This window comes from Sceloporus undulatus, chromosome 6, assembly GCF_019175285.1.
Source record: "Sceloporus undulatus isolate JIND9_A2432 ecotype Alabama chromosome 6, SceUnd_v1.1, whole genome shotgun sequence".
In the NCBI taxonomy this organism is placed as follows: domain Eukaryota; kingdom Metazoa; phylum Chordata; class Lepidosauria; order Squamata; family Phrynosomatidae; genus Sceloporus; species Sceloporus undulatus.
Window position 1 is genome coordinate 87,996,510 of NC_056527.1, and position 23,207 is coordinate 88,019,716.

Genomic DNA, 23,207 nt, shown 5'->3' on the forward strand with positions numbered 1-23,207 from the left:
GGATTATTTCAGCAGTGCAGATACAGCCCCAGTCTTCCCCCGCAGTCCAGAAACCATGTTGGGAGGGTCTGGGTGATGGGTTCCCCTTCTTGGCTTGCTCAACCAAAAGGGGGACAGGAAGGAATGCTTTGGCAAGGGACCCATGCATTAGGGATCCTGGCCTTGGAGGAAGGGGTGTCCAGAGGGCCGACGTTGACAACTCTCCTGTTGCTGTCACTGTGACAGCTGTCCACGGTGGGACACAAGCCTAGGCTGGGGGTTTAATCCCGGCTGCTAATGCGGGTGTTTTTTTTAAAATATGTATCTATATCTCTTACCACAAGCCTTGAGATGTCTCTCGATTGATGCTGATCCTAACTTCCTTGTCAGATATTTAATTGTTATGTTTTTAGGAAGGGAATGGAATTGCCAGGGCCAGGGGAGAAAAAGGCGCTTGTGGGGCCTGAATTGTTGTCCCTGTTGATGTCCACAGCAGCTCAGCCAGCTTGCAAGTTTTTGCACGCATCTGGCCAGAGGGAGGAACTGGAACAGTGCAAAAGCTGCTGGGCCAAGGAGGTGCTTTGTTTCACTCCACCCCCTTTGGCCTGTCTTAGAAATGTTTTGTTTTTTTTTCAAACTGCTTTATTTATTGGTTTCGTGGCCCGTAATATCACACACCATACACGATAAATCCTTCTTAAATACTGACATTATTACAACACGTACTTTTCAAAGCCCCCTCCCTCCTCCCCTTCCAAAGTAATTTAGTATCCAGTACCTATAATGCAGATTTTCCGGGCTATGTGGCCATGTTCTAGAAGAGTTTATTCCTGACGTTTTGCCAGCATCTGTGGCTGACATCTTCAGAGAATGCTTGCCTGGAAAAGTTGTGTGTGTGTGTGTGTGTGTGTGTGTGTGTGTGTGTGTGTATACATATACATACATACACACATATATATATAGTGTGTGAGCCTGAGAATGCAGGAGTGATTTGCATGTGTATTGTAAACCCAACTTTTCCAGGCAAGCATTCTCTGAAGATGTCAGCCACAGATGCTGGCTAAACGTCAGGCATAAACTCTTCTAGAACATGGCCACATAGCCCGAAAAACCCACAAAATATGGATGCTGGCCACGAAAGCCTTTGACTTCACATATGTCATTAATACTTCCCCTAACTCCATTGTATCCCTTTTCAACTTTCACCCCACTATATCCTTTTCAGCTGCATTGTACTGTACCACTTTTCAGCCCCCCCCCCAGCATTGTTGTTTGTAATTTTATTTTATTTTTGTTAGCTTTGCAGAGAAAGCTTACCACCTTCCTTTTGTTGTTGTTGTTGCTTTTTGGTGGTGGTAGGGAAACAACCCCTTTTTTGCTTGCTCTAGCTTGTTGAAATGAGGGGGGAGACTCAGAGGAAGGAAGGGAAGGGGAAGGCCTGGTTTGTGACATAAGGATAGCTGCAGAGACTGCCCCTTGTGTGGGTCAGCAAAAGGTGATAGGGTCAAGCCAGGCTCCTTTCAACCCACTTCCTTTGAAAAGAGGTGGCACAGATCTCTGGTCTTTTTTGGGAGAGAAGTTTCTTAACTTGAAAGGTGGCAAGTTGGAGCAGATCAAGGTGGAATTGCCTTGGTTAGGTGAGGAAAATCAACTTGCCCTCTGTGGATCTGCTCCAGACAGCTGGGAAAGGGAAGGGTATCCTGTTGTCTCCCCCCACACACAAGCCTTCTTTCATCAACCTGTGGCTCCTACCTTGCCCACCCTCCCCCCAGATCTCTCTTTGCCAGTCTTTCACTGTTCTGTCCCCATGCAATATTAATTGTCACTTTACCTGACTCTGGAAAAGGAGCTGACTTTTGCTCTGGATGGGATGGAAAAGAGGTGATGACGAGGTCACCTTTTACCTTTGGTGGGGCTAAAAGAAAAAGGTGTACCAGGTGACTTTTTTTTAATTTATAGCTGGCAGGCTTTGAAGGAAGTTGCAAGTGTTGGGCAAATGATGGTAGCTGCTTAAAAGGGCAAAGGTTGTGACCTGGACCGAGACCTCTGTCTTGCCCACCCCAAAGCAGCTTGCAGGGAGTGCCTGTGAGCAAGCAGAGGGAGGGCTTAGCCAGGCCAGAAATGCAGCTTGTTTAAAGTAGGAGGTCAAAGCCAGAAATCAAACCTAGAAATTCTTTTCTTATGTTGGGAGAGCAAGAGTTTTGTCAACACTGCAAAGAGCTAAGGCAACCTTGGGGCATAATCATCTGTCATGTGCTGAAAGTGCTTCCCTCTGCCCCCCCCCTCCCCCGCCGCTGCATTACATCCACTGTATTCTTCTTTATGTATCTCTTTAACAGCATTCATGCAAGCCTCCGAAACGTGCAAAAAAGTTTAAAGAATCACTCGGTCTTCGATGTGAAAATGTCCTTGTTTGATTTAAATGCTATGTGTGATGTGAGTTCTTAATGCTCCCCACCACCCTATTACCAATGTTAAGTAGATTTCAACTTCTGGAAGGCCAAATCTCATGTGCTGTTGCCAAATAGCTTAATTCAGAAACAAGTAGAGTCAGCCAGCACTATGGGAACACTGGTCACTTTTTAGGCTTACAGGTCCCAGCAGCCAGCACAGCCATGCTAGTTTGGGGATTCAGCGAGTTGTCTCTTCAAAAAGTTTCTTTTCCTATCTAGACATTAGATTGCACCTAAACATTAGAAACAACTTATTGAGTGTAAGAGCTGTTCGAGAGTAGAATAGACTGCCTCAGAGACTGGTAGATTCTCCTCTGAAGGTCTTTAAACTAATATTGAATGGGTATTTTTTGTGTGTTCTTTAATTGTGTATGCCTGCATAGTAGGGGTTGGGTTAGATGTCCCTTGCAGTCTCTTCAAACCCTATACTGTACTTGTATCTCTGGTTACCCCCATAGCTAATTAAGAAAAAAAGAGAGGCTTTTTCCAGGAAGACTTAAATTACTAAAAAGGAAGTGTTGTGTTGTACATTTAGAGGCCTTTCTACTGTTGGTCCAGGTCTGTGGAAATGAATTGTGGATATTCAGTTGTGTAGGAAAGGCAGTCTGTGTGGATTCCGCGATAGTGTCCCTTGCACTAGGTTCCTGACTCTAGTAGCCTGTTTCTTTCGGTAGAACATTTTGTGTGGATTACAAAGCATGTGTAAGGGATACTTGCCAGGGTGGAGAGGCTATAGTCTTGTTTTTCTGCAGCATCTGTGTGTGTGAGAGAGATGTGATAGCTTTGAGAGGTGAATGAACACTTTGCTCTCATGTAGCTGAGCCCGGGTGGTATTTTAGCAGATCTGTTTTGAGGCTCCTAGAGGTGCCAGCGTGGAAATTAATCTGCAGTAGGCAGGATCGTGAAACACATGTGCACTACACAGGCAGCTGAGCTTTTTTTAGTAGCTTCATAACAACAACAAAACAGGTTTTCCGACTTGTACAGTATACGTTACTACCTGTGTACCGTAGACAAATGTCTACATTTGGCTGAGATGAACTGATGAGCTGGGGTATTGTGGCACCCGACAGTAGTACCGTTGACTGATGCAGAGTACTGAATGCCATGGTGCCCTCTGCATCTCACCTGACTTGACCTTTCTTTTGGATGACCTTTTCCTAGGACCTTTGTTGACTCTACTTTCTGTACTGACTGCAGCCTGGGTGTCTAATGAATAGAACAGATTGCAGGATGATATGTTGGATTCTGGATACACACCCCTCTGGCTTTTCTACTTAAGCATACACTAATAGGGTTATTTTTCTCTGGGTTGTTTCCCCCTTTCTCTGAGATGTCCCAGGTCAGTCTCTGATAATGGCCAAAGGTTGCTAGAGTATTTTTTCTTAGGGAATATTTTTGTTTTAATATGGCAGCATGTGTTTCCTCTTGTGTAACTGTGTGGTAAGCTTTTGTACTGTGTGCATTGGTGTCTATCTGCACATTGTTCGGGGTAATGTGTAAGGTACCAGTTTGGGTACACAGGTAACAACATTTAGTTGACCACAGGTACGGTGGGCCTGTTGTATCAGGGGCTGGCATCTGTGGAATGGAAGCTAAGCAGGGTCAGCCCTGGTTAGTACTTGGCTGGGAAATCACCAACAAATACCAGGAAGTGTAGGCTATATTTCAGTGGAAGAAAATGGCAAAAGCATTTCTGAGTATTCTTTGCCTAAGAAAAAGCTATGAAATTCATGAGGCCACCCTAAGTCGACAGACAACTTGTAAATGGGAGATTGTTGTTTACTTATTTGTTACGTTTATCTCCCATTTTACCACTAGTGAGCTCAAGGTGGGATACATGGCTCCTCCTCCTCCAATTTTATCATCACATCTACCCTTTGGAGTAGATCATGCTGAGAAAATTACTAGCTCAGGGTCACCTGGTGAATTTCATAGCACAGTGGGATCTAGAACCTGTATCTCTCCATTCTTAGTCCAGCTGTCTAACTACTATACCACAACATTTTTCATAGTTTGTATTGTACAGTTTTTCCCAGCTTACTCAAATCTGGATGTACCAGCATGGTCATCTGGATGGCATCAGGCTGGTGAAGGCTGCTACAAACACATTAAATGAGGAGGGATGTAGACTGGGAGATAGAAACTTGCCTGAGACCACATTGAGAACTTCATGGTCATAGAAAGGTTTGGACCTTGCTTTTGCTCATCTAGATATAGCAAATGCTCTCTTGAGACCCACTATCTGTCTGTAGAAACTGGAGAACTGACTGAACTTTTGCACAGTACAACAGTCTGGATTTCAGTCCTGCGGTGAAGGAGGCCTCTGGGAATGCAGCCATCAGCAATGGCATCATCCGCCTGTGCCAAAATCAAGGCCGTCCGATCTCCAAGGAGGAGTCCCCTACCCCACCCTACCCTAGGCAAACATCACTCAGAGAGAGTAACTATTTCACCAGTTCTGACCTAGAGTAAATAAAACCATTCCCTGCAGTGTACTGTTATGTTCTGAAAGATCATCCTGGGAAATAGTGAATTTGTGAGTGATGTGTGGTGTGTGTAATATCCCAGTATTCATTGATTTGCTCAGCCCTGAACTAAAAAGTGGATGTCTTCAAGGGCGTTCATAAAATTGCTGAGCAAGGGAACTATGAATTGTGTTTTTGTAACAACTGTCTTTTATGAAGTCAAAGGCTTTCATGGCCGGCATCCATAGTTTTTTTGTGAGTTTTTGGGCTATGTGGCCATGTTCTAGAAGAGTTTATTCCTGACGTTTCGCCATGTTTCTTGACTGTGTTTTGTTAAGGAGGACTGATGCTTAGAATAGGGGAAAGTGATTAACATCTAAGATTAGAAGTACTAAGATTCATCCCCTCGCCCCATATTCTAGAGGTTGTGGGCATTCAGCAGTGAGGAAAATGCACCGCATGTGTGCAAAATCATTTTTCTTCTTGTTATTTTAGGTCCCAGGCTGAGCGTTGATATTGAAATCCTTGATATTTTGTGTTACAGTGAGGTATTTGCCCTCTAGATGTTTTTGGACTTTGTCGCTGACCATTGACTATGGTGGCTAAAACCTATGGGAAATTGTACACCAAAAAAATAAAATACAGATACAGAATCAAAAAATAAAACCAGAAAGAACAGATATTTGCCTTCAGCACTAATATTGATGGCATGCATCCAGATAACCATAATTTGGATAATGTAGCTTCTATGACCTTCTAAAGGCTATTGGACTCTAGCTTCCATTGCCCTCGTTAACTTGGCCTCTGGTCAAGGATAAGGGGAGCTGTAGTATAGCAGCACCTCATGGATCCCAGGTTTCCAATACCTGATGTAAAGAACCATTTAAATTCTATCTTTACAGATTGAATCTCCCTTATCCAAAATTCTTGGGATCGGAAATGTTTTGGATTTCAGATACGGTTTTTGTTTTTGTTTTTTTGGATTTTGTAATATTTTCATCAACATAATGAGATATCTTGGAGATTGGACCCAAGTCCAAATATGAAATTAATTTATGTTTTGTATACACCTTATACACATATCCTGAAGGTCATTTTATGCATTATAGTTTTAATAATTTTGTGCATGAAACAAAGTTTGTATACACTGAACAATAAAAAAGCAAAGGTGTCACTATCTAGCCACCCATATGGACAATTTTTGGAGTATTCCAGATTTCAGAATTCCAGATAATGTATATAGAGGCTGAGTATCCCTTATCTCAGTACATCCTTATAATGGCCCTCTGAAACTGGTTGGTGTTATTTAGATCACTGATAGGATTGTTGTTGTTATTATTAGGATTGTTGTTATTATATTTATTATATCCTCCCTTTCTCCCAGTATAGGGACACAAAATTTGAAACATTACAAATTAAAATTAGGATTAAGATTAGGCTTTAGGCTGAGCAGTTGCGGCTTGCATAAAACAATCAAGTGAGTTTGTGGCAAAAAATGAGATCTCAGAGGATCTCGGCTTAGCCTTGGCAAAGGTGGGGAATTGTAAATCCCGAGCTTTGGTTTGGTTAGATTTTGTGGTTTCTAATCTCATCTGAGACCAGCCCACGGCTTGCAAGTTTGCTGCTACAGTTTTCCTAGTCTTTTGGCTTCCTGTCTGCTCCTAGTCTCCGTCAACCAGCTGAACGCTGTGCACTCTTCATCACTATTTGCTTTGGGGAAAGTCGCACCGATTCCCTGTAAGGCATGAAGGAAGGGCAAACCCTCTTGGAAAGGAGCCACGGAAGACTTAGTCTGCAAAGAACTTGTTGATCACAGGCAAGCAAGCTGCCCCTCCCCATGGCTGTGGCCTTGCACGTATTCAGGCAGTGTGCAGTACAGTACAGCACAGCACAGGCCACCCCAGCAGGGTCTCAGCAGAGGCCTGGAGCTAAACAGGGCTGTGTCTTTTGCTTTGAATCTTGTGTGTTTCTAAAGGGAGGCTTCACCCTTTAGCTCTCTGTCTCTGCGGTTCTCTCTCGCTCTAGCTTTGGAAGTGGGGCATAGTTCACCACGGCTGGCATAAGTAGTTGGAATCTGCGCTTGTGTGTGTGTGTGTTGTGTGTGTGAGAGAGAGAGTGGTGCGTGTGGGCGGAGAGATGTCAGCTGAAATGCACGTGGAGATCCTCTTGCAATGGGTTTTTAATATAAATGGCCAATTCAAAGTCAGGCGAGGAAGAAAACAGGCACAGCTCCGCCGGGGAGTGAGACTATTTGGAAGATGGAAGGCAAAGGCGGAGGAAGGGGAAAGCTTGGTCTGGGCCTGTGTCTGGCTCTGGTTTGAGCTTTACAGATCCACCCGAACACCCTTCTAGAAAGAGACAGGGGGACACTGCCAATAAAAATGCCCATGGGGAAGGGGTGGGGAACGTTGGCTGGATATTGTCAGGAATTACCCGCATGCTGTTGTTCATTGAACTTGGAGGGCTTGCCCGTGCAAGCCACAAGACTGCTCTATATCATGCAAAGGGTGGGAAAGGTGTGGCCTGCCAGATGTTGTTGGACTGCAGGTTTGCTGGTTCTGATGGGAGTTGGAGTCCAACAACATCTGGAAGACCACGCATTGCCCAGTCCTGTTTTTGTATTGTGGTGACGGGCTCAATTTGTCTTGATGTATGAGACCTGTGAACATTTGTATGGAGTGGCTTTAGTACAGTGATTCCCAGCCTTAGGTCATTCTTTGTTTTAGACTTCAACTCCCAGAAGCCCCAGCCAGCTTGGTTGACAGTCAGGAATTTTGGGAGCTTCAGTTCAAAATGTCTGGAGGACCAAAGTTTGCTTTAGTAGGTAGGATTGCCACAGTGAGAACTGGAGAGAGCTTCTGTACTTTTAATGCTTGTGTAGAAAAAGGTATTGCAGCAAGGGTGACAAGCAACACCTGCTGACATTCAGTCGTCTATACAGAGATTAAGGGTACAGGAGCCATCTTAAGTTTTCAGCCTGCCATCATTGTGTTGATTTATCTTCAGTGGCAACCATTCCTAAACCTAGAGGGGAATCCAAATTGGTGATGGTTGTGGGATAGCACTGATAGTTATTACTATTATTATTATGATTATTATTAAGCCTTATTTATAGAGCGCTGTAAATTTACACAACGCTTTACATACAGTTAAAAATAGAATAAAATAAAAAAGCTTGCCAATGGCGTACATTCTATATAAAAATAATTTAACATAATACATATTAATACATATTAACATTAAATAATAAAAATATAGCAGGTCACAAATAAAAAATAAACCTACAATAACAATCAAGTGATAGTTGCGTTCATAAATAATGCAGAAATAATCCAGATTGACACCACTTTTAACTGTTGTGGCTCAATGCTATGGAATTTTGGGAATTGTAGTTTTGTGAGATTTTAGCCTTTTCTGTCAGAGAGCCCTAGTGCTCCAACAAACTACAAATCCCAGATGCCATAACACTGAGCCATGTTAGTTAGAACCGTGTCAAACAGCATTATTTCTGCAGTGCAGATGCAGCCTATATAGCTTTAAACCTTCAAGCCAGGCTGCCTGAAATTGGTGTGTGTGTATGTGTTGCTTCATAGAATCATAGAGTTGGAAGAGACCGCAAGGGCCATCCAGTCCAACCCCCTGCCATGCAGGAAATCTAAATCAAAGCATCCCCGACAGATGGCTCCTCTCGGTTGTCTGAGTTGTGGTTCATCTCCATGGATCTGACTAGAGTTTCTCCCTCTACAGGCTCCTCTTCTGTACTTTACTCTTTTTTTGTGGTGCATGGATTTTGCATCCCTAAAGGCCTACGAATGCACAAGACTGTCCTGAGATATATGGCTGTCTGAGGTAAAAGATAAGATATCCCCTGCTCCAATCCATGTACATATATTGACCAGACCTGCAGTTAAATCTTACTTCAACTGTGGTGACAGGACACAGTAAACCACCACACCTGATGGGACCAGGCTAGCTCAGGGGACAAATTGCAAGGTATGTACAGCTGTGCTTTTCAATACCTCACTTAGGTTCTTCACCCTTCCACCACATCTACCTCTTGAGACAGCAGCCTCACTCTGCCAGATGGTTGAGATGGTGAGTAGGTAGTCTGCAGGGATGTTGCAGCGGTGAATAATAATCACTGTTAGAGTACATTGCAGAATTTCTTCTCTTTTATTTTAAATTTCCCCAGAAATGTAAATCAGAACAGTCAGGTAAGGAGAACTCTCTTTAAGATTTAGTGTTGGCATGGGAGTACTGCTAGAAACCTGGACGTGTTTGGGGGGAAATTCAGAGAGTGTTCTCAGAAGGTTGTTAAGGGATGAAGGGCTGGCGCTTAATTGTTGAAAACAGAGGTGCCCAGGGTCAGAGCTGCATTACGAGTTCTGCCAACTGTTTTAGAAGGCAGATTGTTTCCTCCACTGCAAATGTGTTGAATTTATTGTAAATGTATTTGGGACAGGCTGAGGTTGGTCAGTAATGGAAGAGCACTCTTGACATGTTCAGAGATTATCTTTGTAAACTAATATGATATTCCTTTTCTGAGTTGTAAAAAGATTCATGATGCATGCACAAGAGGAAGGTGCCAGCATGCTGAGGGAACATCAGGGGAGTTTATCACACGGGAGGAATTTCTCTTAATTTCGAGTGAAAAGAAAGTGGGGCCAGAATGCATTCACATGAATTCGCTAGTTCAGCGAATTTACGTGAATTCGAACTGCATTCGAACTGACTTCCCATTGCCCGAAAATAGCTTGCCATTGCCCGAAATTGCATGTGGTAGTCTATCACTCAGTAACGTTAAACCCCATGATTGCATTCGGATTGCCATTGGATTATACTTCCAATTTCCCTTGTCTGATAAACTCCAGGGTTTGCATAAATACAAAACAGTACTTGGGATCTGGGAAAATATTTGGGATCTGGGGAAGCCCTGACCAGTGAGAAACCGAGCATTAACCTCATCAACGCTGAACATACTCAGTGGGTGTATTGACTTAAATTGAGATAAAATTAGAAAATGGAAACAGGGAGAATGGAATGGAATATCTTGAAAGAAGACATGTAAGAAGGTGAATGCTATTTTGGCCTGCATTAATACAGGATAGTTTCCAAGATGAGGGAAGTTATAGTCCCACTGTATTCTGTGCTAGTCAAACCTCATCCCCCAGTTCTTGGGATCTCATTTTAGGAAGGATATAGACAAGTTGGTACAGGTTCAAAGAAGGGCAACTATGGTGATAAGAGGTATGGGGAACAAAACATATGAGGAAATGTTGAAGGAACTGGGCTTTTTTCAGCTTGGTGAAGAGAAGATTGAGGAATTATTTCATTGCACTGTTTAGATACCTCAAGGGCTGTCATAGAGAGGAAAAGCAAGTCTATTATCTGCTGTTACAGAGGGTAGGACCAGATCTAATGGTCTAAAGTTACAGGCGGGTAGATTTTGGTTTAACAGTAGAAGGAACTTCTTGACACTCAGGTGGTGTGGCAATGGGACCAATTGCCGAGAAAGGTGATGGGGTCTCATTTTTGAATGGCTTTTTAAAAATAGACTGGATAGCTACCTGCTGGGGATGCTTTAGCTGGAGATCTTCACAGAACAGAACTTGAATGGTCCATGAGGGCCCTTCCAATTCTATGATTCTATGTCTCTGCCTGAAATCCTGGACTGGAGTACTCTGTTGCTTTATTTTATTGCAAGTCCTGTCTGTTATAGGATAATGCAGGTTGAGTGTCCCTTATCTGAAATTCTGTAATTTCCAGAAACCAAAACTTTTTTTCATGGGTGGCTGAGATCATGACACCTTTGCTTTCTCATGGTTCCATATATATATATATGTTTCATGCGCAAAATTATCAAAGATAATGTATAAAATTAATTTCAGGCTGTGTGTATATGGTTTATATGAAACATAAATGAAATTTTGTGTTTAGACTTGGTTTCCATCTCCGAGGTATCTCATTATGTAAATACAGGTGTTCAGAAATCCAAATAAATAAATAAATAAATATCCAAAATCCAAAACACCTCTGCTTCCAAACATTTCTGATAAGGGTGACTCAACTTATACTTTCTTTCACTTTCTTTAAAAAGGGATGGGGAGATTTTGGGCTAGGGATCACTCTAGGGTCAGGGATCCTCCTCCAGTTCCTATGCACTGTAGGTTGCATAGGGATTGCTGTGTACTTTCCAGCTGTACACAGCCTGGTACATTCCATCTACGCTACTATCTGCACTTTACCGTTACCACTTTAATTGCCATGGCTTCGTCTTGTGAAATCCTGGGATTTGCAGTTTGGCAAGATGCTTACATTCTCTGTGAAGAGAGCTCTAGTGTTCAAGAAAAGGCATTACATACAGTGCTTCTCAACTACCTGATATAGTGGACTAGCAACCTCTCTCCCATCATTTATCATAGACCAGCATCTTATTTACTGTATTATTATAATATTTGCTTCATTTGCTGGAAACATACTTCGAAGTGGCAGCTGGTAGCTTCTGGACTGGCACTGCTCCGTGGACCACCACTTTGAGTAGCACTCCTTTAGAGCAATCTAGTAAAGAATCCTAGGTAACCCAGCAAACTACAAATCCCATTATTTTGTAGAATGAACCCATGATAGTTGAAATGATATCAAGCTGCTATATATTATAGTGTGAATACATTCAGTATAATTGCTACTGCTATGTAGAAGGGGGCAGGACAGTTCACCTTAAGTCCCACTTTCTTTCTGATCTGTTTTTATATAGTTTTCAAAATCTGCACTAAAGCTCTTTTAGGGTAGATTTTAAAAACTGTACAAAAATGGATCAGGAAAAAAAGTGGGGCTTAAAGTGAACTGTCCTGTCTCCTCCTAATTACTTCCCTAACAGGCAAAAGAGCCTGTTGAAAATTCCATGTGTACATCTTCAAGTTCCATACTGGGAAAATAAAAGTGATGCATATGTTTTGAATAAATAATTAAGAACAAAAAGACATGGTGATGAAGTGATGCCAGCTGACAAATAAATGTTTATATTTGCTAAAATACTTTCGACATACACACTCTTAGGCCAATATTTTAATGATATTTTAATAATATTTTAATAATTTTAAGCCTATCTGTTTCTGTTTATCTGTTGGGGGGATGCATTGTAGTTTAATTAAAAGATTGATGGAAAAATTAGGCCCCAAAGGCACTGACTGGCAAAACACTAATGAAGATGTGACAACCTGTAAAGGTGTGGAGATAACATTTCTCTGACTTTCTGGGTAGATTGTAACCATGCCTCTTCAAACAGACATAAGAGTACTGTAGTGCTAAACTAGTATGCACATGTGTATAAACCATGCTCATTAGAAAAGACAATAATGCTAGGAAAGGTGGAAGGAAGTTAAAAGAGAGGAAGATCATATGCCATTTGGAAAGACTCTATTAGGGAGGTCTTGAGTATGACTTTATAGGACCTGAGCAGAGCAGTGGAAGATTAGGGGTCTTGGAGATGTCTCATCCACAGAGTCTCCATGAGTCGAAGTCGACTGAGAGGCAGTTGACAACAGTAGAATAAATCATGCTGCCTAGCAGATTTTATAGTTGTTTGTCCACAAAATGCCAGGTGCAGGCAAAACATCAGGAATAAATTCTTCCAGAGTGCAGCCACATAGCCTAGAAAACCCACAGAAAACTGTAGTGATTTTTTATTTGTGTTTTTTTCCTACTTTCACAGGGGTCCTGTGCCCCTAACCCCAGCGAATGTGGTGGGGGCCCCTGTAATTTCTGCTCAACAGTGCAATAATGCCTATCTACATGATGTGAATACTTTCTTTTGCTGATTTATGCAAATCAAGCTACTTTTAAAGTAGTTGGATATTTGTCCATTCTCACTTGTCCACCTTTCCAGTTTGGATCCTATTTACAGAAACGTGGGGTACTTCATCTTTGCAAAATCCGAGAGCAGCTTTTAGAATTTAGTTAGTAGTTAGTATTTTTAATATATTCAAAAATTGTTCTGGTATACCCAAAAGGGCCTAATTAATAAGTGTGTTGCCTGTGGGATCCTTGCCTTCATCCTCTCTCTCTCTCTCTGATGTAGGATCTAATTCCCTCTCCTCCTCCCCCCCATTTGAATTTCCCCTGCCAGTTGTCGGAAAGCATTAAGCGCAGGGCTGCCACCGCCTCTGTGCCAAATGAAAACCGAATCCTGCTTTCGTTGGTGCCTGCCGGGGTGGTAGGGAAAGGGGGAGGAGGTGAATGGGTGGGTGGAGAAGAGCTGACCCTTTTTCTTAGATGCCTTTCCTCTCTCTCCCCTTCTCTGTGGAGCTCTGTGTGTGTATATCAGGAAACAGTAGCTGGTTGTGTTGCTGGGGCTTCAGTGTGAGCTGAATGACCTTCTCTCTGTGACACAAGGGGATGATAGTTGTATTCCTTTATTGGCAAAAGGTTTGGGATTGGGGCGGGGGTGTTGCTTAATATCTGAAATGAGGAGGGGGTCAAGCCATCTTGCAAATCAAGCAGCTAATGCCCTGAAAGTCCCGTTCTCTTACTTTATCTATTATATTTATCTTTAAAAAAATATTTGGGTTATTTATTGGATTTCATCAGTCACATTTCTATGTGCTGAAGTGAAGGTGACATACTGTGACATAATTATAAAACAGACATGCTTAAAACCTCACCAAAGTGGCTTGAAAACTCATTGAACAAAACAGAAGCAGCATTGTTTTGCTTTGTTTTAAAATCACTTATTTTAAGATGTAAAAAAAAGCAAACAAATCTGAACTAGGAAGGCTTTTAGAAACAAGGCAGATGAGATTTGCATATAAGTAGGTTATTGTTTGATGACTTCCGTTTTGTCGTTGTATTCTCCAAATGTGGTTTGTTAGGCAGTTGCAAACCAGTGAAAAGCTTTGGTTTCTCGTTGTCTTATTGGATCTTATAGTTGGTTTCAGCCATGGCTTGTTGTTATGTCTGAATCCAGGACTGTAATGTTTTACTGGCTTATTCCTCCCAGCTGTCCACCCTGACATGGAAGCTGACAAAAGGGGAAGGAGAGAAACAGATTACCATAGTTTGTTTGGTTAATTATGGGACAATTCATGGATAAATCAACACAGTAAGGATTAGAGTTTCATGCATCACATAATCTACAAAGGATTAAAGTTTCACACATTATAGTTCCCCTGTAGCTGCTGTTATTTATGGGTTTTTTTTTAAAGTGGGGCAAAATATGCTAATAATCTCATATATAGGTGTGTCTTCAGATTCACACTTGTGCACAGTAGAAGAACATGACTGTGATCTTCCACGCTGAATACAGCTTAGTGGCAACAAGTCAAACTGAATGTGGCTCACGTTAGGTAAACCACCTTTGCTCCACAGTAGAACAGCTCTTCTCAGCACCTCCAGTTTAAGATTGCCAAAGTGAAAACTGGAAATGGTTACTGTCTCTTTTTAATGGTTGTATAGAAAGGGAAATTTCAGCAGATGTTGCTTCTTACCTTGTTGTGTGACAAAGAACATCTGTTGAAATTCCCTCTTCTTTACAAATATCAATGGTACATGAGCCCTTTCCTGTTTTTAGTTTGGCATCACTTCTCCAGCTGAAAGGATCAGGTTGCAGGAGATGGGCTCTCCAAGCTATCCAGATCACTACTTCTTTAGACAAGCAATTTTACATTCACTGGCAGTATAAAAGGCTATCTGAAAGGCGGGTCTGGTACATTGGCACATCTTTGCTTTCCCCATACTTGGACGCAAGAATGTCACCACTGTGTAAGTATGCTGGTGGAGCTACATACATTGAACATCCTTGCAAATTAATAATATGAGTATGGTGATGTTGCTATGTTGGTTGTGGCTCATAAAGTACAGGTTAAAAGTCATTGATGCAGAGCCTAGTACAGGGCTGGTACAGGACCTTTGACCTTTTGGATGTTTTGAACTACAACCCTCATAATCCACTGCTACTGGCCATCTGGAAGATGAAGTCTAAAAACTCTGGCAGACCAAAGGATCTCCAACCCTTGCTTAGAGATTAGGAGTGAAGAGATTCATGTTAATAGCCATTAAGATCTTTGGTAATCCTTTGGCAAATAATTATCTTGTATCAACCTTTAGTTTTCCTACCTAAAATAGACCCATTACCAGAAACCAAAATTTGCAATACAGGTGTTCAGGTCTGAGCTGTGAGCCAGGATGGGCAGTTCAAATTACATCTCATCCATAAGATTACTAGGTCAGTGGATTTAGGCCAGCTGCTGTGACTTAGCCTCAGTCCCCCTTTTTTGCAATAGACGTATGATGATAATAGCTTTCCTTACTGAGTTGTAATGCTTGCTGAGATAATGCATGAGAAGTGCTTTGAGCACTCAGAGAGCAATAAATGAGCTCTGTGTATTACTAATAATATAACTAATTATAGTCCAGATTTGGGGGGGGGGAGTAACATGGTTTTAGGTATTTGTATTGAGAGAGTGGCTTATAGAATTGGAAACAGGCTCCTGAAATGAAATCCCACAGTTGAGCCTAGTTCTTAAGCAGTCAATGAAACAGTAAACCTTTCTGTTGACTGTACCGCCTCAAAGTATAGCAGCAGCAGGGTGAGGGGTGGTTGGGAACCACATGATCAAGAACCTATCACAAGTCCTGTCCTTCTGTGTGGGAATGGAGAGGAAGATGTGGACATGAAGGAAGGTCTTCATGGTTGTGTAATGCCAAGAGGCCTCTTCACAGCACGCAAATTGGTCTTACCCATCTGCCATGTTACTTCTCAGAAGACAAAGAGGCCCCCCAAGCTGTTGAACCCAAGTTCCCTATCTAGTCACATTTGCAACCCAGCTTCCTGTCCTGGGCTGCTGGATAGGACTTTGCAACATCTCCATAAGGTGGAGAAACTGGGGCCCCCCGTTTCCCTTCTCCACATATGACAAAGAACCAGCAAAACCACTGCTGCCTTTGTACATATTAATGCCTTCAACTGAAACTCAGGTTAAAAATAAAGAGAAATAAAACTGGCTGGAATGGGAATGGAACACAGTTCATTTCAATGATATTCCAGGCTTCTTCTTGGCTTTCATTTTTGCCCCCTTTTAGAAAAGCAGGTTTCTAGCCCTCTTCTAGAAGTGTGAAGGAAGGTGTGAAGGCAGCATTCTTTCCAGTTGTTCAGTACAAAACATTCCTGCTCAAAGATTGCAGTATTTCAGTGACAGCAAAAGCATTCAGATGATTGAAGACTATTTTTCATAAAAATGAAACTTTATTATATTAAAATTATCCAAATAACTTTTTAATTTAAACACATTTATATTAGGGTTTGAGGTGTTTTTTTTGTTTCATTTTAGCTTATGATGACTGCCCTCTTATCTTAGAGCTGAAACAGATGGCCTTATGGGGGTGGGTTGATGCCATCCCCTTGAGAACTGACTGGACCAGGGCTGTGGCAACAGCATGCAATGGCCCCAATCCAGCTTTTCTGCCACGGCTGCAGCTCTTCGGTATTCCTGCAGCATGTGGCGTATAAATGTCGGACCACTGGAGCACTGCAATGTTGCCTGCCTTCTGGTCAGGTGAGCGGTGTGACACTGGCTAGAGGGCAGTGTTGGAGCATGTGTCATCTAAATGCCATACCCCCACGCCACCTCAAACCAGTGTTTCCTCCCATAGTCCCCATCTTAACTAAGCACTGGTTGAATGAAGCTCTAGGTAAGCATTAGCATACTGCTCAGCAGTTATGAATGGAATCAACATTCCATGGGGACTATGGGACAAAATGGCTTGAGGCAACATGAGGGCATGTCATTTAGACGACGCATGCCCTGACACCGCCCCCAAGCCAGCGTCACACCGCCCACCTGACCAGAAGACGGGCAACATTGCAGTACTCCGGTAGTGCAACACAGAATTTCTTGTTGTGAGCCTAATAGTTTATTAAGACCATGTCCACTCCTGGCCTAAGCCTCCTCCAAACAGCCTATTTCTGTGCCACACACTGGAGAGGTCACTTTATAAAGCTCTAAGGCCAACTCAGTGCAAATGTACTAATGATCTAGTTAACACAAGTGTGCTGTCTCATTGCTGTGGTCTCAGACACAGCTTGAAAAGTTACTTTCAAGAAAATGAATAGAAAGGAATGACATTTTAGTTGTAACCCATTTTTGGTTGTCTGATAATAAAATCAAATTTAATTGAATTGAATAATGTAATGTTGATTCCATTCATAACTGCTGAGCAGTATGCTAATACACTACTTACCTCCAGCTTCCTTCAACCAGTGCTCAGTTAGGGTTGGCTTCAGCATGCCATTATATTCCTTCTTCAAAGTAAGTTTCCAGGTTCTGAATTCAGGAAGTCACAAAGCTGCTTCTTCAGAGCTCCTCGTCTGACTGTTCTCCCTGTATTTAGAGGAGATGGCTTATAGTCTTTTATTGTCTTATCATTTGTTGCTAGTATGGGCTTTCAAGTTGACTGGGATTTATGATGACCCTATCCTAGGGTTTTCTTGGCAAGATTTATTCAGAAGAGGTTTGCCATTGCCTTCTTCTAAGGTTGAGAGAAAGTGATTCACTCAAGGTCACCCAGTAGTTTTCCATGGCTGAGTGATGATTTCAACCTTTGTCTCCTTGAATCTTTGTCCAGCACTCAAACCACTACACTAACAGCAATACCAATAGCAAGTAGATTTCTATACTGTTTAGCAGTGCACATAAGCACTCCCTAAATGGTTTACAATATGTAAGCTAATTGCCCCCAACAAGCTGGGTACTCATTTTAGTGACCTCGGAAGGATGCAAGCCTGAGTTGAAAAGGCCTTCAGGTACATATATTTGGTGTTCATATACAGTAGAGTCTCGTTAATCCGACCTTCGTTAATCCGACGTTCCGGTTTATCTGACGTCGGACTGGTCGGTAGGCATGGCTTTGAGCCCTGACCACGCCCCAGCACCAGGCCCCAAGCGAGGCAGCAGGCGTGGAGCACTAGGCCGCAGGTGCGGAGCACTAGGCGGCAGTGGCCCCGAGCACCACCCCCACCAGGCCACAGACGCGGAGGCGGCTGCAGCCCCGAGTGCCACCCCCACCAGGTCGCAGGCACGGAGGCGGCAGTGGCCCCAAGCTCCACCCCCACCAGGCCCAAGGCCCCGACCGCCGCCGCCACCACCACCACCAGGCCGCAAGCGGTAAGCAGCCCCACCGCCACTAGGGCCAGAGCAACACTAGGCCATGATCCTATGACCCTCCGGATTATCTGACTTTTTCGACTATCCGACCTATGGGACCGCCAGTTTACGTCGGATAATCGAGACTCTACTGTATTTGTGAGTGAGTGGCTGCAGTACAGGCATTTAACCACTGTGCCACCTTACTGGATTTCATCATCATCATCATTCTCTACACTAAGTAACTGTGAACTGATTCTCCATTGTGAATGTTTATGGACCCAAAATTGTATGATGCACTGGAAGGTGGTATCATCACTCTAAATGGATGACCCAAGATTTTGCAAAAGTACAAAATACCTTGGGCAAGCAGAAGGCGATACAGTAGTTAATCTTTTCCAAATAGCCCAGTAACCATGCTCATTGGGTGAATATTAGGTATGTAGGAATCTGCCTTGTCCTGAGTCAGATTTGTCTGTCTAACTTAGCATTGTCAACTCTGACTGGCAGCAATAGCCCACCAGAGTTTCAAGCAGTGGAGATCCTATTTGGAAATCCCTAGTATTTTTCAGTGGACTGTCATCCAAAAGTGAGCCAAACCCAACTCTGCTCAGCTTCCAAAATCAAACGAGACTGGTTATATTTAGAGGAATATGGGCCCCATATAGACAAGCCAAAATAAAGCTGCTTCGGGTCATTTTGGAGGTATGCTGTTTAAATGATGAGGCCAGAAGCTGCACCAAAGCTGCGCTCGGAGCATGGCTTTGGCATGGCTTCTGGACTCTTAGGACGCATGCATCATTTAAACAACCTACCTCTAAAGTGACCTGAAGCAGCTTTATTTTGGCCTGTCTGTACGGGGCCATGGTTAACTGCTGGACAGAAATAAAACAAAAACCTGATAGGAAAGGAAATGAGTAGAAGTGTGCCAGGAGACAGCATGGTTGGCTGGAACTCTGAACAGGAGCATTCCTGTTTTGACATTTTAGTGTAGGGGGCACATTTATAATGAGTTGTCTATAGTTAGGAAGCAAAATGGAAGCACCTAGGAAAAAGATATATATCCATTTAAAAATTGAAAGAGAAAGACCTTATAAAAAAATAACAACCTCATAAGAATTGGTGAACTTCCAGAAGGTCTTGAATGTTGATCGCAGTTGAAGAGTGTGTGTGTGTGTGTGTGTGTGAGAGAGAGAGAGAGAGAGAGAGAAGGGGAAAAGTCCAAATGAGCCAGAAGTAGTACAGATTGTGGGAGTCTTTTAAATGATTAAGAAATAGTGACACAAATCTTAGGATGTCTGTTAAAAGCACACACACACACACACACACACACACACACAGAAGAATATAGGTAGGGAATTGACCTGCTTAAGTTCCTGACAGCTTATAGTAAGTATCTAGGTGGATTAGAGTTGGAGAAGATGAATGCAGTCAAGTTAAGCCCTCCCCCTGCCACTTGCTGTGAAATTACCCCACCATGAACATTTGCACTACATATGTTTAAAAGGAAAAGGGGAAACTTCATTTCCCTTTCCCATTCTATGAAAAGCTGCATCTTCCCCAATATATCCCCCTCCCTCATAAAACAGCAGTGGGCAATTGTGATGTATCCTGGGGCCAGTTTGCTGTTTCTCAGACTCTCTGGCCCATGTAGAAATTCTAATTTTTGTGCAAGGTTCTGGAATGAGTGGTAGCCTCCCAGCTCCAGGGGTTTCTGGATGAGACAGATTAGCTAGATCCATTTCAATCTGGCTTCAGGTCTGGTTATGGGACAGAGACTGCTTTGCTCCTCTTAGTGGATGACCCAAACAAAGAAGTGGATAGGGGGAGTGTGCCCCTCTTGTTTATGCTGGATCTCTCCGCAGCTTTCAATACCATCAGCCATAGTATCTTGGGCCGCCTCTCTAGGATGAGGCTTGGGGACACTGTTTTACAATGGCTCTGTTCTTTCCTGGAGGGGCAAAATTAGAAGATGGTGCTGAGGGACTCCTCTTTGACACCCATGCTATTTAACATCTACCTGAAACCATGAGAGAGGTCATCTAGAGTTTTGGAGTTTGGTGTCATCATTATGATGATGATACAAAACTCTGTCTTTCCTTCCCATCTGATTCCAAGGAAGCTTTCTCAATACTGAATCAGTCTCTTAGTGATGGACTGGATGGGGATAAAAAAAAATGAAACAATCCAGACAAGACAAAGGTGATTCTGGTTAGTCAAAAGACCAATCAGGATAGGAACTCTGGTTGTGCTAGATGGGGTACATTCCCACTGAAATCTCAGGTTAGCAGATTGGATGTAGATCTGATCCTAGATGTCGAGGTTTCGGCTGTGCCCAGGAGTGCACTTGCACAGCTAAAACTAGTGTGCCAGCTATGCCCATTCCTTGAGATGGAAGAGCTGACTATGATGACACATGCATTGATTACATCTTGTTTGGACTACTATGTAACATGTTCTATGTGGGGCTGCCTTTGGAAACTGTTTGGAAACTTCAGTGGATTGAAAATGTTGCAGTCAGGCTGTTGACCAGTGCCAGTTATAGGGAGCATGTGACTCACCTATGAAATCAGTTTCACTGGCTACTGATTTGTTTCTGAGCACGATTCAGAGTGCTGATTTTGACCTTTAAAGCCCTAAATGGCTTGGGTCCAGGTTATCTGAAAAACCGTATCATCTTATGTAAACCAGCTCAAGCTTTAAGATCTGCAGAGGAGGGCTTTCAATCAGTCCCACCACCTTTGCAGGTGGTGAATGGTAAATTGCTGTATGAGTGGTACATTGCTTCTTCTGGAGGAATCTAGGGCCACATACAGACAGGCCAAGATAAAGTTGCTTCGGGTCTGTTTGGAGGTATGGTGTTTAAATGATGCATACTTCCTAAGAGTCTGGAAGCCATGACAAAGCCACGCTCCAGTCCTAAGGACTGTAGTGTGACTTTGGTGCAGCTTCTGGACTCTTAAGACTGTGGTGCAGCTTCTGGACTCTTAAGACGCTTAAGATGTATCGTTTAAATAGCATACCTCCAAAGTGACCCAAAGCAGCTTTTTTTTGGCCTGTCTGTATGGGGCCCAAGAGAGACAATTCACTCTATTTTCTACAGAAAATAAAAGGCAGTCTGGTGTGTCAAAATCAACTTTGGTGAGGCCACACGGGACCCCAGGCCTGGACCTTTCTCACTCTTGTTATAAAATGTGGAATTACTGAATGCTTTCTGCCCAGGGACCTTCTTCTGTTGGTGAATCCTGATAAGCTTACTTGGTAGCAGTGGTAGGTAGGGGCTACAGCCCCTTAATTTCTCATGATATTTAGAGTGATGGAATTGTGAGAAATACAGGTAGTCCTCACTGTCTGTGCTCTTTAGATTGCTGGGTCAGAAGAAGATAAAGCTATGTCTGGAGACAGCCAACAAAAACCAGGTGCTGTAGGCTATATTTCAGAGGATGGAACTGGTAAAACAACCTCTGAGTATTCCTTGCCTAAGAAAACCTATGAAATTCATGGGGTCAACATAAGTCGACAGGTGACTTGAAGGCACACACAAATACTGTACAAGGCTTTGAGCCAGGACTATTGTAGTTTATCTTTCCTGGTGTTGTGTTTTCTGCACTGGCCACCCAGTTGCATCTCTGGAAATTTACAAGCAAGGCATGTAGGTGATGGTTTTCTGTTGTTTGTCTCCAAACTTAACCTGATATTCAGAGCTATACTTTTTCTATACCTGATGGATCCATTTGTAATTATTGCTTATTGCTGCAGATAGATTTAATTTGTCCACCATTAATTTGGCTGCTTAATCCTATTTTTCTTTCTTTCATGTGTCATGTTTTGTTCAAATGTTCTCTTCCCCCCCTCTTTCTTTCTTTCTTTCCTTCTTTCTTTCTCTCATTCACTCTCTTTTATTATCCAAGAATTGTTTAAGTGTTGGCAAATTATGTTAAGGCTGATTTCAAGTGAACCTTTGACTCTTCCCTTAGGATGGTTGCCATAGGTTCTGTTTTGTTTTTTTGTATTGGGTTCCCCCCCCCCCCCCATTTTTGGCTGTTCCTGTAACTTGCATTGCCTAATGACATTGATTGTTTGCTTCAAAACCCCAGCCTTTCCCATGGTGGTTTTTTAAACAAGAAGATCAACCTTGTGGTTGCTCAAGGGAGCTCCCTTTTGCCTCTCTACTTGACAATAGAAGGCTGTCAGAAAGCCTAATGGGGGAGAAAAAGTACGGTGAATGGCGTGGTGGGGAAACAGCAATCCACAGCTTTTGTAGAAAAAGCTATTTTTCCTGTTTTTCTGGGTGTGTGTTGGTTAGGACTTTACATGCAAAAACAGACAGATAAAAAAAAGTTTGAAAAATGTATTTTCTGCCATTCAACCAAAGAGAATTTCATGTGTTTTGTGGCTGCTGTGGGAAACAAGGTTGCAACATCAGTATTGCCTGCAGCAAATGTGTAACACATAGATACTATAGCAGAGTATGCCAAGGTGGTTTTGGGGTTTTTTTGGACAACAATACCCAGAATCCTGCACCCAGCATAGCTACTTTAGGGATTTTGGTTCATCATATTGCATTCAATGGAGACATAGGTCCAAAACACACTGCACAGGGACGTAGCTAGGATTTTAGGAAGGGGGGGGTCCAGACTAAGTGCCACCATTATAATGGGGCTTGAGTGCAGCGGCGCAGCAGCACACACCATTCATTTTTCGAATGGAAGGGGGGGTCCGGACCCCCAGATCCCCCCCCTGGCTACATCCCTGCACTGCAGAAATAATCCAGTCTGGGACCACTTTAGCTGCCTTGGCTGAAGGCTAGGGAAGCCTTGGAACGGTAGTTTTGGGAGACATTTAGCCTTCTCTGTCAGAGACCTCTGGTGCCACAATAAACTACTGTTCGCAGGATTCCCTAGCATTGAGCCAGGGCAGTTAAAACGGTATCAAACTGGATTATTTCTGAAGGGTGTTTTGGACCAGAGAAGGCTAAATATCTCACAAAACAACTGTTCCCAGAATCCCTTAGCATTGAGCCAGGGCAGTTAAAGGGGTCTTAAACTGGATTATTTCTGCAGTGTGTTTTGGACCATACATGGATCATGCTGTTTGAGAGATTCTGGGAATAATAGTTCTTAAATATAACTTTTGCAAACTTTGTATTTATAGAACCTACATACAAATAT

The 23,207-nt window shown here is 42.8% G+C and overlaps 2 protein-coding genes across 2 annotated transcripts in view; both read left to right on the forward strand.

The window, feature by feature from the left end:
- RARA (retinoic acid receptor alpha) overlaps positions 1-23,207 on the forward strand; it is a 938,446-nt gene that overhangs the window by 254,805 nt on the left and 660,434 nt on the right. The window lies entirely within an intron of this gene.
- THRA (thyroid hormone receptor alpha) overlaps positions 8,439-23,207 on the forward strand; it is a 146,716-nt gene continuing 131,947 nt past the window's right edge. The window contains exon 1 of the mRNA XM_042476524.1: positions 8,439-8,893. The gene's annotated coding sequence lies outside the window, so the exon portion shown is untranslated. The remainder of the gene's footprint in view (positions 8,894-23,207) is intronic.